The following is a 16,306-nucleotide window of genomic DNA, read 5'->3' as shown; positions in this document are numbered from 1 at the left end:
TTCTTTCTTTCAGCTATGCCATTTGATTGAGGTGAGTAAGGAGCGAGTTTCAAGGATTATGCACAGAGGCACGAATTCCTTGAACTCACAATTTGTATTCTCCTCCCTATCACTTCTAAATCTTTTAATTTTCAAGTTCAACGATTTTCTACCCTATTCTTGAAAATTTTAAATTTTTCAAAAGCTTCATCTTTAGATTTTAACAGTATAAATGACAATATCTAGAAAAATCGTCTATAAATGTTATCAAATACTTCCACCTCCTCTAGTTGTGTAGCTTTTAAAGTCACAAATGTCGAATGTATAAGTTCAAGAAGTTGAGTGCTCCTAGAAACCGTGCCGAACGGTTTTCTAGTTATTTTAGTTTGAGCACACACTTCACATCTCATAAATCTAATTGAAGTGTCTAATGGTAAATTATGAGTTTTAGCTAGTTTGAGCATTTTCCTATAGTTCACATGTCCTAACCTACAATGTAGTATTTTGGGATCAAGTAAATTATGGTTAACCTGGTTTATTGTCTCATTAGCTAAACTCAACCTAAACATACCATTCAAATTATAAGCACATCCAAAATAAAAGGAGTTAACGACAATGTTACTCTACCACTACTAAAAGTAATAGACATGCCAAAGATCAAGCAAAATTCCAATGGAAATTAAATTCTTTTCAAAACCAGGAAAGATTTTAACATTTTTCAAAGTTAATATTTTACTGATGAGAGAACCAGTTCGCGTCCCTTGTTGAGCCACTTCCACGACGCTCCATTTGCAACGGTGGATCCTGCTACTTGAACAACATCGGTGAGCGGGTCCTTGCTATTGCAAACATGACAAGTCGCTCAGAGTCTAACCACCAATCAAGATGTAATCGCCAACCCCTTACCCTTGCCAATCATGGCAACAAAGTTAGTAGGCTCGCCTTGTCCACCAAAGATGTGAACTTCCTTCCAGTGGTGTGTCGGTGTTCCCTTTCTTAGGACCCCTACACTCGGATGCATAGTGACCCCACTTTCCACAGCTTCGCACTTGCCCCTCTTTTAAAATTAGGCTTTTGGCCTCCAACTGTTGGGGTTCTTTCTTAGGTGGCTTGGACTGCCTAGGATATTTCTTGGGTTGTGAAACCAAATTGGCGAGATGCCTGTTGTTGTTTCACCATCTCCAAGTTATTCCCGCTCGTTCTCATCTTCGATTCTAATGAACCGCTTGAGATCATCCAGCCCCACTTGTGTTTTCTTTCCAGTGCATCTCGCTTTTAAAGGAATGCCGTAGAGGGTAACTTAAAGATAATTGCACCCACTAAGAATGCATCAACAACGGGGATGTTTTCTTGGTTCAATTTTGTTCTCAAGTTCTCAAAGTCTGTTACTTGTGGAAGTATCTCCTTATCTTCTTGAAACTTGAAGTCCATAAACTTGTCAACCAAATGAGTTTTTGATAGGTCCTCCTCCTTTTTGAATTGGGCTTCTAGGTTTTTCCAAATCTCTTTTGCGTCTCATATTTACTATAGGTCTCTCACACCTATCGACGACGAGTTCAATAGGTAGTCTTTGCAAAAGTCTTCGTCACTTATCCATTGGGCTTCATTTAGGTCCGTACAATCGAAAATTTATTTACTACAAGGTGTAGAAAATATTGAGGTACTTCAGTCCAAATCGAGTCCTCCTTTTCCAAGAACTCGAACTCGAGCCACTAAAGCTTTCCAATTTGATCATCTCAATTGGAACAGCGTGTTTCTCCATATTAAGTGATTTGTTTATATGCCCAAACAAAAGATCAAATAAAAAAAATGCTCAAGGAACAGTCACACCCGAGATGGAGAACCCTGGATTTAGATGAAGGAGGAAAAGATCGCGACGGGCAGCGTATCGACACTTGTAATGTACACGCTAATGCGGATCGCTAGCGCGGATGTTGGCTGCTCGCAGATAATGGCCGAACCCAAAAAGATTTGATAAATTAAATCAAAAGTGTCCTTTTTTTTTTTTTCAATGAAGGACAGTCAATTCAATGCCTTGAAAACGACTTTGAGTAAAGAGCTTGCTGCCAAGTGCCAACGATCAAATCAATGCTGATTTTTTTTTTTAATAAGGCACCAACACCATAAAGCTTCTTTAGCTTTTGTCAAAAAGTTTCGACAAAACGAAACGAAGACTACGAAAGCTTCACCGTTTGTTTTTTTTTTTTTTTTTTTTTTTTTTTTAATCAAAAACAAACTTTCAACTCCTTTTGTCTCATTCACCTTCAATCAATCAAATCAAACTACTATTCTTTTGAATGATAAATCAAAAAATAATGCAATCAAGGCCAAAGTCGATTACACATATGGGCCCAAAGATCGTGACGATCTAAGAAATCCTGCAGTGAATGAAGACATCGAAGCGAAGCCGATCTCAGAATTCTACAAAACCCACGATCAACAAAGCCGATCTCTCAATTGAGGAGAAAAATTCTGCAAAAACCCACGATCAAACAGAGCCGATCTCTCAAAAATAAATTGTGAATTCGAAAATTCAAAGCCGATCTTGATCGCAGAGAAACAAAAATTCTAATGCTTTAAGATTGTTAGGGTTTAGGGTTTAAGCACAAAGTTGCTTAAAGCATTACACCCTGAGTATCTAGTTTGGAATACCTTGCATCCGCCTCCACTAGTATATATAGGAAAACTAGGGTTTACGTCGATGGGCTAATTACTAGATTGCCCCTCACGGCTGGGCATTAACACAAGTAGGATTATATGAGAACATATAAAGGGATATTACATAAATACCCTTACACTCTTGACACTGGGGTGAAGGCTAGCAGTGTTTTAAACCGAGAACTCCCACATGCGATGATAGAGGTTGATGGTGCTTCGATAGTGGATGCGGCAGTTTTGTTACCCTGTGCAGGGGAGAGTGCTTTGGTGCCAGCAGAGCACAATGTTGAGGGCATGCACGTCGATTTGGGAGCCGAAGAAGGAGGGCTTGCACTCTCAACACATGTGAAAATGACTAAGCAGGAGGGGCTGCCCATGGTTTTGGGTGAAGAAGAGAGAGCACAGAGATTGGAAAGGCTGGAGCTGGGTGCTAAGTTGGCTGGAGGTTCGCCTATTGGGTATTTCCAAGGTTCTTTTCGAGGAGGCAGGGCCATGGATGACGGCTGCATTCAAAGGGCGAATCTAGAATCTGACTTTGTACTTTGCAAGGAGAAGCTCAAGGAATTTCATGGAACCCTGCTGGAAAGGCTCCACCGTACTTTTGGAGTCGGGATCCGGTGGGGAAGAAGGTAGCAAGCAAGAAAGCCCTGGTGGTTTCCACGCAGATGCAGGGGAAGCAGCGGCCCTTTACTAGATCAATGAATCCAAAAAGAGCTGCCAAGGGTGTTCCTAAATGAACTGTATTTTTTGGAACGCGCGAGGCATTGGTAATAAGCCTACATCAAGGCGATTGAAGGCATTAGTGGTTAATCACAGGGTCAAGCTGGTGGGGTTCGAGGAACCAAAAGTAGGTTTTGTTAAGGCTACGAAAATTATGAGGAGAGTAGGAATGGATTGTGTGTTCCAATGGTGAGGAGTTTGGGGATAGGCTGTGGGTGTTTTGGAAGAGCGATGTCCAAGTAGTGGTGACAAAGGCTAATCATCAGTACATTACGGTTGAGTTCGTAGATACTGCCATTTCTTTCCATTGTTATTACACGTTTGTTCATGGTGATTGTCAGCTATCTGTTAGGAGGAGCTGTGGGCAAAATTAGAATGTTTCTCAAGGTCTTGCTCCACCCCCTGGGCTGTGGGAGGAGATTTTAATGCTGTCCTGTCACCTGCAGAGAAAGTGGGGGGTAGGCCAGCATGCTCCCAATCTCTCCAAGAATTTGGGAATTTTGTTAATCGGACTGCTCTGATGGATGCGGGGTATGAGGGCAACATGTACACGTGGTCAAATAAGCAGGAGGGGGTTTCGAGGATCCTGGCAAGGCTGGACAGGTTTTTGGTCAACACTGCCTGGATGGCGGCTCACCACAGGACCCAAGTTAGTAATTTAAACAGGGACTGCTCGGATCACTCCCCTATTTTGCTCAGTTTTTCTTTAGTTGGTTCTCTCCCCTTTCCCTCCCCTTTTAAGTTTCAACAGATGTGGCTGCATCATCCGGGGTTTCAAGGAAAGGTTAAGGAAATATGGAGAAAGCAGGTTGACGGGCCTCCTTGTTTGGTGCTCCACTTGAAATTGAAGGATCTTGGCGCTGCTCTGCGCACTTGGAACAAGGAGGTGTTTGGAAACGCACACCAAAATGTTAGGGATGCAGAAGATGAAGTCTGTAGAGTAGAGGCTGCTCATGACCTTTTGCCTAATTCACAAAACAAGGCTAGTTTGCAGGAGGCTCGGGAAAGGCTCAGAGGGGTTCTACTGCAGGAGGAAATCTATTGGAGACAAAAATCGAGGATAACCTGGTTAAAGGAGGGGGATCGAAACACAAAATTCTTCCACTCAATGGTATAGGTTCAAAGACAAAAGGATGCAATAAGCATAATCAAGTTTGCAGAGGGGGTGTGGTTGGAAGAGCAGGATGATATAAAGGGGGAGGCAGTGAGGCATTTTACCAATCTCTTCACATCTCAGAGGTGTGAGGTGGATGATTCTCTATTAAACGGTATCCCTCAATTGGTAACGTCAGAAGACAACTCAAGACTCCTTATGACACCCACCTTGGAAGAGGTGAAGGATGCAGTCTTCTCTTTGTCTAGTGATAGCGCCCCCGGTCTGGATGGATTCTCAGGGTATTTTTTCCCTTCATGTTGGGAGACTACAGGTGAGGACACTTGGGCTGCGGTGAAAGATTTTTTCAATGGGGGTTCCCTGCCAAAGAGCTATACATCTGGCAATCTGGTCCTAATTCCAAAAAAGGATAGCCTAGAGACCATGGCGGATTTCAGGCCAATAAGTCTTTGTAATATTTCGTTCAAGATTATTGCAAAAATTTTCACCACAAGGCTCACTACCTTGCTACCAGAGCCGATTGCAGAGGAACAAGGAACTTTTGTCCAAGGCAGGGGAGCATACATTATAGCATAGCCTTGGTGCAAGAAGTTGTGCAGGACCTAAACAGATCAACAAGAGGAGGAAATGTGATCTTGAAACTGGACATGGCCAAAGCTTACGATCGCATGAAGTGGACCTTCCTGTATGCTGTGTTGGAAAGGTTTGGTTTCTCTAAGGAATGGGGTTCTTTAATTAAAAAAATCATGGAAAATTGTTGGTTCTCTGTTGTTTGGGGGGGGGGGGGGGCTACCCACCGGCTTCTTTAAATCCACGAGAGGGCTGAGACAAGGGGACCCTCTATCCCCAGCCTTGTTCATCATTGCAGAAGAGGTTCTAAATAGAGGATTGAAAAATCTGTTTGTGGAAGGTAGGGCCACTTATTTTCAGCTCTCTAGAGGATGCCCGGGAGTGTCTCACTCTCTGTTTGCCGATGACACCATAATTTTCACAAAGGGTCTAAAGAGGTCGCTTAAACAGGTTCTAGGTTTGATCAACAAATATGAGAGGTACTCTGGACGGCTGGTTAACAAGCAAAAAAAGCTATTTTGTCATCAGTGCTAAAGCATCGAAGGCTAGGGCAGTGTTGGTTGGAAGTGTAACCGGTTTCCATAGGAAAAGTCTCCCTCTTACGTACTTGGGGGCACCGCTGTTTGCAGGAAGACTCAGGATCTGTTACTTTGATAATCTCCTTCGAAAAGTCAGGGCAAAATTGGCGGGCTGGAAGGGCAAGCTACTCTCTTCAGGGGGGAGACTTACACTAGTGAAGCATGTCTTGTCATCAATGCCGTTACATGTGATCTCAACTCTTGACTTACCAAAATCAGTGACAAGGGCCCTATTAGGTATGTTTGCTGATTTTCTTTGGGGACACTCAGAGTGGGGAAGGCGACATCATTGGGTTAGCTGGACAAAGGTGTGCAGACCGATGGAAGAGGGAGGACTGGGGGTAAGAAGACTGAAGGACATAGGCCTTTCCTTAAGACTAAAAGGTCTATGGTGCATTCTGTCTGAGCGCACGCAATGGAGCAGCTTCTTCAAAGCTAAATTTTTCAAAAATATCCATTGGATCCTATGTGATCAAGGGAGAATAGGGTCGAAGTCTTGGAGGAATATCCTAACCTGTAAGGAATTCATTCTCGCACGCTCAAGGTGGCTAATAGGCAATGGAAATGTAAACTTCTGGCTTGATAACTGGGTCGGCAAGTTTCCTCTTATAGATATGGTTGATAACGCCCTACAGGTGGACTCTACAATCACAGTTAAAGAAGTGGCTAGGCACAATGGGGAATGGGATATAAATGTATTGAATAGAATTGACAACATGAAGATCAGGGATAGCATAGCTAATTGGGAAATTTTATTCATAGATAAGGAAGATAAGCTGATTTGGACCCCAGTTAGTGATGGGCTTTTTTCGGCTAAGGCAGCCTGGAATGAATTGAGAGCTCATTCCCCTTTGGCCCCTTATGCTAGCTGGATTTGGAACCAGGCCTTGCCAACTAATATCGGCTTCTTTACCTGGCAGGTTGCTAATGAAAGAATCCCAACTGAAGACGCGCTGATGTCGTTGGGCATTCCACTGGCCTCTAAATGTGTTTGCTATGGAAGTCCAAACATTGAATCAATGAACCACTGACTGATGGAGGGAGTAGTGGCACGAAAGGTATGGGCTCACTTTGCCATGATTTTTTATGTTGTTTTGGTGAAGACCCAGGACATTAGGAGCAGATTGCGCCAGTGACAGGAATTGGCTTGTCGTAGTAAGCTCCACGGTTTCATTATGGGGATCACTCCCTCCCTGATTATTTGGGAACTCTGGCGTTAAAGAAACAACCGAAGGCATGACAAAGGAACACGAACCTCGGGGATAATAATTCGGGCAATTAAAAGATGGGTAAGTGGCCTTAATTTTCTGGCTAATCTCAAGCACACAGCGAACACCAGGGACAGGTTGATTCTTGAATGTTTTGGGCTTAAAAGCAATTCAGATAAAGCTAGAAGGCCTCAGCCAATCTATTGGTGCCCCCCGTTTGTTTCAGTTAAGCTTAATGTTGATGGTGCCTGCAAAGGGAACCCTGGAATGGGGGGGGGGGGGGGAATCATCAGGGATAATGAAGGGAGGATGAAAGTGGCATTTGCAAAATTTTACGGGGAATGCACCAACTCGATTGCAGAATTGAGAGCTTTGCGGGATGGCCTTAAATGGTGTGTAACTCTAGGGCTGACTGAGGTTGTAGTTAATACAGACTCAGCCATGTTAGCCTTAATGGTAAAAAATGGGAAATGCACTCTTTGGAAGGGCTGGTATCTTTTTAAGGAAATCACCCAGTACTGCACAATGACTAGAGCATATGTAAGCTTTGCGTATAGGGAAAGTAACAGGGCAGCAGATCATCTTGCTAACCAGGCTTCTCAAACCTCAACCTCCATCTCTTTTCATGAGGAAAGTGCTCTCCCTAGAGAGCTAAGTAGAATCCTCTGGGAGGATAAGTTAGGGTTCCCGGTTTTAAGAAAGTAAGGTTTTTATTCTCTTTTCCTGATTTGATTGAGTTTATAGTGTAATACCATTGTAAGGGTGGATGAGAAAGAGAGGAGAGGAAAGTCAACTTGTACCCTTGGGTTGGGGTAAGGCGGATATGGCCCCCTGTGTATGTTTGTTTTCTTTCTAAGCAATAAAGCTTAGGGGCCGCCCCCAGGTCCAACGGAATATTCGGGGTAAAAAAAAAAAAAAAAAAAAACGCTTGGATGCATTCTAGCATGGGATGATCTCGTCACTCTGTGCGAGAACAATGTAAATTTGCTCGATAGGGTCTCAAATAGGTGGAGGAGGATTGGCAAGAACATTCTTGATCAATCTGATGCAATTTCAAAAATTAACACAAAGATGAAGATGATGAAGAGCTGTTCAATCTGTTCTTCTTCTCTGATCAGTGGTGGTGGTGGTGTTCTCTCTTCTGGAGTCTTCGTCAGCGGCCGGGAGAACAACATTGGTGGATGACTAGAGGCCGATCAAAGATGTGAATGAAACTCACGTCCAAGAGATCGCTCAGTTTGCGGTGGGAGAACACAACAAGGAGTACAAGATAGAGTTAAAGTACAATCGTGTGTTTTAGGGTGAAACTCAAGTTATCGCCGGTGCAAATTATCGCCTCATCGCTGGAGACGGTGTCGTCTCCAACAATTACCAAGTTGTTGTCTATGAGAGGCCATGGGAGGGTTTCAAGAATCTCACTTCCTTTAAGCAACTCTAGATTCCATACCATTTATAACTTACTGCAAACCCCAAAAACCCTGTCTCTCTCGCTTACTTTCTGTTTGTGTTTATGTTTGTAAGAAAGATGCCTTCCCTTCCCCCCCATCCCCTTTCTTGATTCTCTGAATAAATTCTAACCTTTAGATTTTGATGAAGGGGAAAATCGAAGCATTTACTATATGTGATGTAATTGGGTCATGGACCCCTGCAATCGAATATTGTGAACGTCACAAGCTTGAAGAAAAGGTCGGTGACAGTAATGGTATATCCATGAAAATCCATTTTTGGATTTGGATGTCTCTTCTAGCAGGCGTAAGGGAATTTTCAATTTAGATTTGGATCTCTCTCTCTCTCTCCTTCTCCCCCATCTTTTCTAGTGGATGGGTTTAATCTGGTTTTGGATCATATTTTTGTCATTGGTGGGATGGAGTTTGCAGATAGAGGGGGTGAGTTGGGGCAGGGAGAACATGGGGGGCGGTGGCTATGGTAGCAATACTGGCAGTGGCAATGGCAGTAGCAGGAGGAAGAAAAAGAAGAAGAAGAAAAAAGGGAAAGGTGTAACGGCATTTTGGTCACAACAGGTAATTTACTAACACCGTTAATGGACTTGGGTTAAGTGAAACCAAGTTTGAAAAGTAGGGGAGGTCTGAGTAGTTGTCAGAAGGGTAGGAAGTTCCCTGAATTCTCAAAATGTTAATGTAAAAACCACGATAAAATTGGAGGACGAAGGTAAAGGGTTTAAGGGAGCATGGTAAAAAGGGATCCTTGCGGAACCCATCAGAGGGGGCAATGTAACTGTGTACAGCACCATTGCCCTATGGAAGGCAGCAGTGACACGTGCTCTGTAGAAAATAAATATAAAATCACAAAAAATAAAAATAAAATGAAGTAAAGACTAGAAGGAAGAGGACTTACCTTCCTACAACTTTTGTGAAGGAAGGGAAGTGGTTTGAGTGGCTTTGACTCAGGTTAGAGAAGCTTAAAGTCGGAACTGGCGCAATATAACAAGAACTCGAGCTCTGAAATATGCTCCAATGCACAAGTATATGAGTTGTTGGAGAATTTTCCAATCATAAATCTCACATTCCCAAGTTGTCAAAAATTTATTTTTGATGATAACAAATACTTGAATGTATTTAACATTTATGTGAAGCTTTGTAGTCATTAATACTACATCATTGAGTGCAACAAGACTTGAAGATAATCAAGATTGTGAAGATAAGACAAATCAAACTTAGCAAGTCAAGCCTCTCAAGACAAGACGAGCTCCTCAAGTAAAGTCAGGTTAAGAACAAGATAAAGTTTTAGGATAAGGTCTCAATACTAGTCATGACAAAGATAAGAACAAGACAGTACGAGACAAGTCAAAGTCTCAAGGCAAGACATGCTCGTGCGCACAAAGATCATTTTTAGAAAATTTGCGAACGCACTTGATTTGCATGCATACATTTTTACATGTACATTACCTAGACTACCCAAGGACCAGTGAAAAGACCAAAAATATGTCTAAAGATCATTAGTGCAAAAGCCCCAAAGACCCATGCCAAAATAGGCAAAACAGGGCAAGAAAAGCATAGACCGATTTGACTAGTCCAAGAACTAGTTTGACTGGTTAATGGTAGAATGCACTGCCTTCTATCGGGCTGACAAAGCTTGGGAACTAGTCTGACCAGGTGCCCCAACTAGCTGGAGAAAGTCTAGCTGGTATCAAGCCAGTTTGTCTATCAGGATCCCCAATGGCTAGCTCAACCGATCTAATTGGTTCATGAATAAATCGACCGGTACAGCTAAAAAGTGACTGTTAGAGAATCAAATTTCTCACCACTTTTGGCTATAAATAGGCTACAAAAGCCAAACTTTATACACTATTTAAAACATTGAATACCACTCTTGAGAGAGGCATTGAAATAGCCCTTTAATTATTATTCTATTCATTTGAGTTGAGAGTCTCTATTATAACATGTTGATTGGATTCAACTCAATCCATTAAAGGTTTGCATTAAAGCGATTGACCCTTCACATTGAAGAAGAAGCATGCCAAACCCAAATATGGGTTAGTAAGTGTGGGCATAAAGTTGATCAAGTTCTAGATTGGCCCATACATCAAAAACCACACAAAAGTGAGGTGGGCCCAAGATGGGATTATGAATAATTAGGTTGGTTAAGAGAAAAGTCAACAGTGTGCTAGTTCGGTTCTCATACAATGTTACAGTTAGTATGTTGTCACCTAAGTGTCGGACTCTTGATCCTTACATGATGCTTGTTGGTTAAAGGATAATAGGATAAAAAAGGGTTCCCTTAGCAAGGTGTGTCGATATATCTCTCACCACTCCTATGAGTAAAATGATCTAGCAGTACGACAGCACCAACATATTTTACATACCCAAAGGTATGGTGCTAAGAGTTATGGTTTAACTAAGGGTAGTCGTGTGTCTACAAACCGGGCCTAGGGTTACGCCAGGAGGTGTAATTTGGGGTTAAACCATACAGTTGTTGGCATTACCAATGGAGCATGAAAGTGTACGTAGATTGGGCATGAAAAGGAAGAGTTTCTTAGGGCCTAAGGAAGCCAAAATTTGCATCCAAGTTGCCAAATATAAGCTTGGACGTGAAAATAAGTGAAATCGGAGCTTTACATGGTAAGGGTGTCTCGGATTTGCACAGGGTTGACAGTGAACTGAGGTCGAGTCGACATCGAGTTGTTGTCGATGAACAGCTATCGTCATTGATAGAAATGCTTCGGGTTTCAACATGAATATTCTAAGTGTTGAAGGGAAACAAACATTGAAAGGGTAGTGTTCGACATTAAAAGCGGATGGGTCGATGTCGATGAAAGGTAGGTTCGATGTCGACTCGGGGCCTTTCAGTGGCGGCTTCAAGTATGGGTGTCGACAAGGGTGCTTAGGCTATCTAGTTTGGTTCTGTGCTGGACCAGGTTGGTTCCAAAGGGATCTGGATCAGGGCTATCCTTTCTAGGGATAATTTGAAATGTTTTGGGTTTGGCTCTACTAGGGATTTGGGTGTAATACCCCACACCTAGAACTGTCGATTTAATAATTGATTATTGTTAAATTGACAGAATGACTATACTGGATGGAAGGGGACTGATCTTTAAGTATGATATTACTCGATTATGGTAATATTTCCATGTGTTTTTTATTTTCCATGATTTATCATGATTATTGGGCATATGTATGATTAATGGTTCTATATGGACATTTATGTTAATTTATAGCCCAGGTTCTATTTTATAGGCTATGATGTTATTTTATACAATATGGTTCTATTTTCATAGACTATGGTTAATGATAGTTATATGTATGAATGTGACCTAAGTATATATGATATATTATTGGGGTCACTTATGACTATGGTTTAATGTTGGTTCTTATTCGTCCAATGATTTTGTTCAATTTAAGTGATCTTAGTCTAGTTCATTAATAAGCTAAGGATCTAAGGACACGATAGGAAAGGCATGAACTAGATATCCTATAAAGGATTACTATTGGTTGAGGGATTTAGGGTAATGATTATTGACATGAAGGGCATTTTCTTAAGAAGCCCAAAATATTACAAGTTTACCACTGAATATAAATATTCTTCATGGAGAGGTTATTCTCACAACAAAGGATTCTTCACAACTTTACCAAATTAGGGTAAGATAGTGAGAGGAGAGGGAAATGGCTTGAAGATGAAGAAACAAGCTGAAATTAGTCGATTGAAGACTTATGATCAAAGATTGAAATGATTAATTAAGGATTGTAGCAATGGAATGAAAAGGTGAACTCATTCAAGGGATTTTAGGTAATAAAGCCTTGATTTTCGTTTGGTTTCACCATAGGAAGTTAAATCATGTTTTAGTCTCATTGATTGATGTTAGAATAGCTTATTAATGATGGTTATTGGTTGTAATTGATAGGTAATACAATTTAATAGAAGTTAATCCTATTTTTGGAAGGATTTTGCATATTTTTATGGTAAGAAAGCTTAGAACCAAATTGGTTTGAAACTAACCCAAGATTAGTATAATAGATTATTGATTTGCATACTATGTGATGTGTTTTACTAGAACCTAGCTTGGATTGAAGAGATTTCACATTTTGGTTGAGGATTCAAGTGAAGAACCTTAGGTTTTGGGGTTTCTTTGAAGGACAAGATACATTTTAATTTGGTTTCATTTATCGTTGATGCATGAGTTGATTGAGCATTCTAGAGTGTTTAGGATGCATATATTGAAGGTTTTATATAATGCTTTTTATGCATGAAGGTTTGAGGATGAAACCCCCATGTTGAGGACAAGTTCCCATGGTTGCTCGACCTTCACGAGCTTAATTTTCCAGGAAACGATCGACAATATGATGTGGCGATCGACCAGAGCAAGCCGGTTTGTCTGGTGGTCAACCAGGCATCGATCGGAAGATGTTCTAGAAGCACCAGTCGACCGGCAGTCTTCAACTGATAGGAGTAAAATTGGGGTTTTCAAAGTTTGTTTGCATGGTTTTGTTCCCCTATGTGGTTAGTCTTTGGGCACTAAAAAGAACCTATTAATTTGGAGTTTTGATGCCCCGTAAGAGTACTTAAAGTAGCTTAAGATTGAAAGCTTGAACGACAAGTGCAAGGTGATTGGAAAGCGATCGGAATGTGAGTTAGGATTCTCAACTAATGCATTATGATTAGATATGAAATAGAAAGTTATGCTCTATTGTCATTACCATGATTCTCATCCTCAAGATTTCATGTTTATGAAGACTACATGTGTATCATTGCATAGTTGTTTATCTTTCTCACTGGATTGTAAAGCTCATCCCATTATGATCGGGTTGTAATTATGCATTGAATTTCTATTTAATTGTTGGTTCCAATTTAATATCTTTGGTTTAATTAATTCCATTTTGGTATGTAATTGTGATTACAGGGTGTTACAGGATCATGCGCATAAAAGATGCTGAAGGAAGGATTTGATGCAATCTAGGACCGGTTTACCCATGGATCGACTCACATGTGATCAAGGGCGAGATGGGAAGAAGTTTCATTGAAGACCCAAGGGTATTGAAGAGGTTTCACCTCAAATTAGAAATATGACCAAGAAATTGGGCAACAAAGGAAAATCAAGCACAAGGGCATAATCATAATTTTAGAAAATTGAAAAATTTTCAAAAGATATCCGATGTTGGGCTCATATCGTCTGAAACATTAATTGGAGCAATTTTAATTCTCGGATTGAGTCCATCCAGGTCAGAATGAAGAGATATTTTCAAAAAGAGAATTTTGACCAATTTAGAATTTAGATTGATTTTAGATTTAAATAAAAAAGAATTCTCTCTCTCCTTCTCTAATTCTATCTCTCTCACAGCCCTTTCACTCTCCTCTCTCCCAACTTTCTCTCACGACTCCCTCACAGACTCTCTCCCTCTCGTTTTTTTTTTCTCTCCATCTCTCACGCTCTCTTTGGTTTTTCCCTGATATTTCCTTTTAGGAACGGCTCCTCCCTCCTAGAATCCTCTCGCCAACATCCACAACTGAGCACAGTACCACTCACCACCATTCCATCCTTCGTCTCATCGTCTCATCTTCTCTTTTCTTCTTCTTCTTCTTCTAAGGATTTTCCTAGACATCATTTCGCAAGAAGACCAACCTCACCATTGCAGCGCTCCTGTCGATTAGCCCCATGAATGGCTAAGTATCTTCTGTCTTTAGGTGCAGATGAAGCATTGAATTTTGTTAATTAAATTTTTGGATGATACATTTGATTGCTTGATGCTAAGACTCATAATTTTATTTCATTAAATGGATTTGATTGCTAAATCTAGTTTAGGGAATTTGTTTCTGCGATTCATCTTCTCTATTAAAGAAATGGTATTCCTGTGATTGTAATTGATACCAATGATAGTCTATAACTGACCGAACTAAATGTGCAAAGCCAAAAGCGAAAGATGATAGTGATCGGCAAGATAGGTTACACCTGGGTCGAATTGCAATTTATCATTCTGTGGTGTCATTAGGCTTGTAGCTATAATGAACCATACGTGTATGCCATAAATTAACTAATGAATCAATGTGAATTCGAAACCTGAAGACAATCTCTCTCTTTCATCTCTTAAATTGATTTTTAGTATCCATTATAGTTAATTAAATTACTATTTTTTTGTTTAGTTTAATCAAAATCCGAAACGACTATATTTCATCCTTAGCATGTTAGCCTTCCAATTCCCCGTGGATTCAATCCCTATTTACCACTGTTCTATTAGTTCTAATTAGGGTTTATTTTTTTATCTCTTAACGACACGATCAAATTTTGGCACCGTTGCCGGGGAACTGAAGCATAGTTTGCTAAGATTGATTTAGTTGTTTCTTTTTCTATTTTGTTTTTGTTTTAAATTTTGATTTTTTTTAAAAGAAAAAAAAAAACACAATCAGAATTTTTCTTTTTAATTTCTTCTTTAGTTTAATTTTAGTTCAGTCTAAGTTGCTTTTATTTTGTTTTGCAAGCAGCACAGTTTGAAGAGCAAGAACGAGTGTGCCATGTTCAACCCAACTTGTTGAACTTGCATTCACCCCCTTGCCACTCATTATTGTTAAAACAGAATTTTATTCTTCCTTCCCCTTAAAATCATGTGTAATTTTATTTTTTTTATTTTTGTAATTGGTTCTTCGTTCATGGATGCGGCAAAGTTCAAGTGATGATCGATCTTCATTGGAGCTAGGCATTTCAGGTATATACCCTATCTCTTCTGTTTGATTTGCTTAGTTTTCTTTCTTTTCGTAGTTGTTAGTAGTTAATGCATGGTCATCGTTCTTGTCACCCCAACTTGACCAATTTGGACCTTGAAATTGAGAGAACTTTGCGTCTAATTCGGAAAAATAGAAGGATGGCAGAAGAACGTCCATTGATTGAGCACTTCACTCCCTTGACTTATACGTCGGCCTCATGTATTAGGGTTCCTGCTGTTCAGGGAGCCCAATATGAGATTAAGTCTAATGTTATTCAAATGCTCCCATCTTTTTATGGACTTAGCAATGAGGAACCATATAAGCATCTGGATGAATTTTTAGAGATATGCTCAACTGTTAAAATCCAGAATTTTTCTGAAGATGCTCTTAAATTGATCTTGTTCCCATTTTCTCTCGAGGATAAACCCAAACAATGGCTCAATTCCTTGGACACTGTAGTGATTACTACTTGGGAACAAATGCAACAAGAGTTTCTGAAAAAAGTATTTCCCCATAGGTCGGACCAATCAAATTAGGCGAGCCATCACTAGCTTTTCGCAAGTTGATGGTGAGCAATTCCATGAGACCTGGGAAAGACTTAAGGATTTAATTCATAAATGTCCCCATCATGTTGTACCTAAATGGCAGTTGGTCTAGTGCTTTTACGATGGACTGACAGACAAACATAGGCAGATGGTTGATGCATCTTGTGGTGGGACTTTTATGCACAAAAGCGAGAGCGAGGCATGAACATTGTTTGAAACATTATGTGAAAATTCTTTGCACCATGCCTCGGCCTCTGGATCTGAAAGTTCCACCACTAGACCCCAAAGAAGATGTGGCATTTATGAAATAGGTCAATCTGTTGACATTAATAACAAGGTGGATATGCTTTCGTAAAAATTGGACTGACTGTTATCTCTAGGTCAACCCCCCAGGCAATCGACCTCACCTCCTAACCTGCAGGAGGTGTGTACTTTATGTGCTAGCCAGCTCATTATATAAGCGACTGCCCTTTAGCTGCGCAATTCCCTGAATATATGCAAGAGCAAGCGTAGGCTACCCAAGGTTTTTCCAAACTGGGTAATGATCCTTTTTCCAATACTTATAACCTGGGATGGAGAAATCACCCAAATTTCACTTGGAGACAACCCAACGTCTCCCAAAATATCCCTTATAGGCAGAATTTTTCCAATCCTCAGACTGCCTATAGGGATATGTCATAACCAACTTCATTTGAGGACAAGGTGTTGCGTGCATTAAATGGGTTAGAGCGTAACACCCAAATCTTCACTCTCACACTCAATCAATCACCAAGCTAGAAACCC

General features: G+C 40.6%; 1 non-coding gene across 1 annotated transcript; it reads right to left on the bottom strand.

Annotated features, from left to right (window-relative positions):
• Positions 1 to 15,506: 15,506 nt before the first annotated feature.
• Positions 15,507 to 15,613, bottom strand: LOC122663499. Its single transcript, XR_006333164.1, has one exon. It is a non-coding gene; the product is annotated as a small nucleolar RNA R71 (small nucleolar RNA).
• Positions 15,614 to 16,306: the final 693 nt, after the last annotated feature.

Source organism: Telopea speciosissima, chromosome 5 (genome assembly GCF_018873765.1).
Source record: "Telopea speciosissima isolate NSW1024214 ecotype Mountain lineage chromosome 5, Tspe_v1, whole genome shotgun sequence".
Classification (NCBI taxonomy): Eukaryota; Viridiplantae; Streptophyta; class Magnoliopsida; order Proteales; family Proteaceae; genus Telopea; species Telopea speciosissima.
The sequence above is the reverse complement of the archived record's forward strand: the minus strand, read 5'-3'. Positions and strand labels throughout refer to the sequence as shown.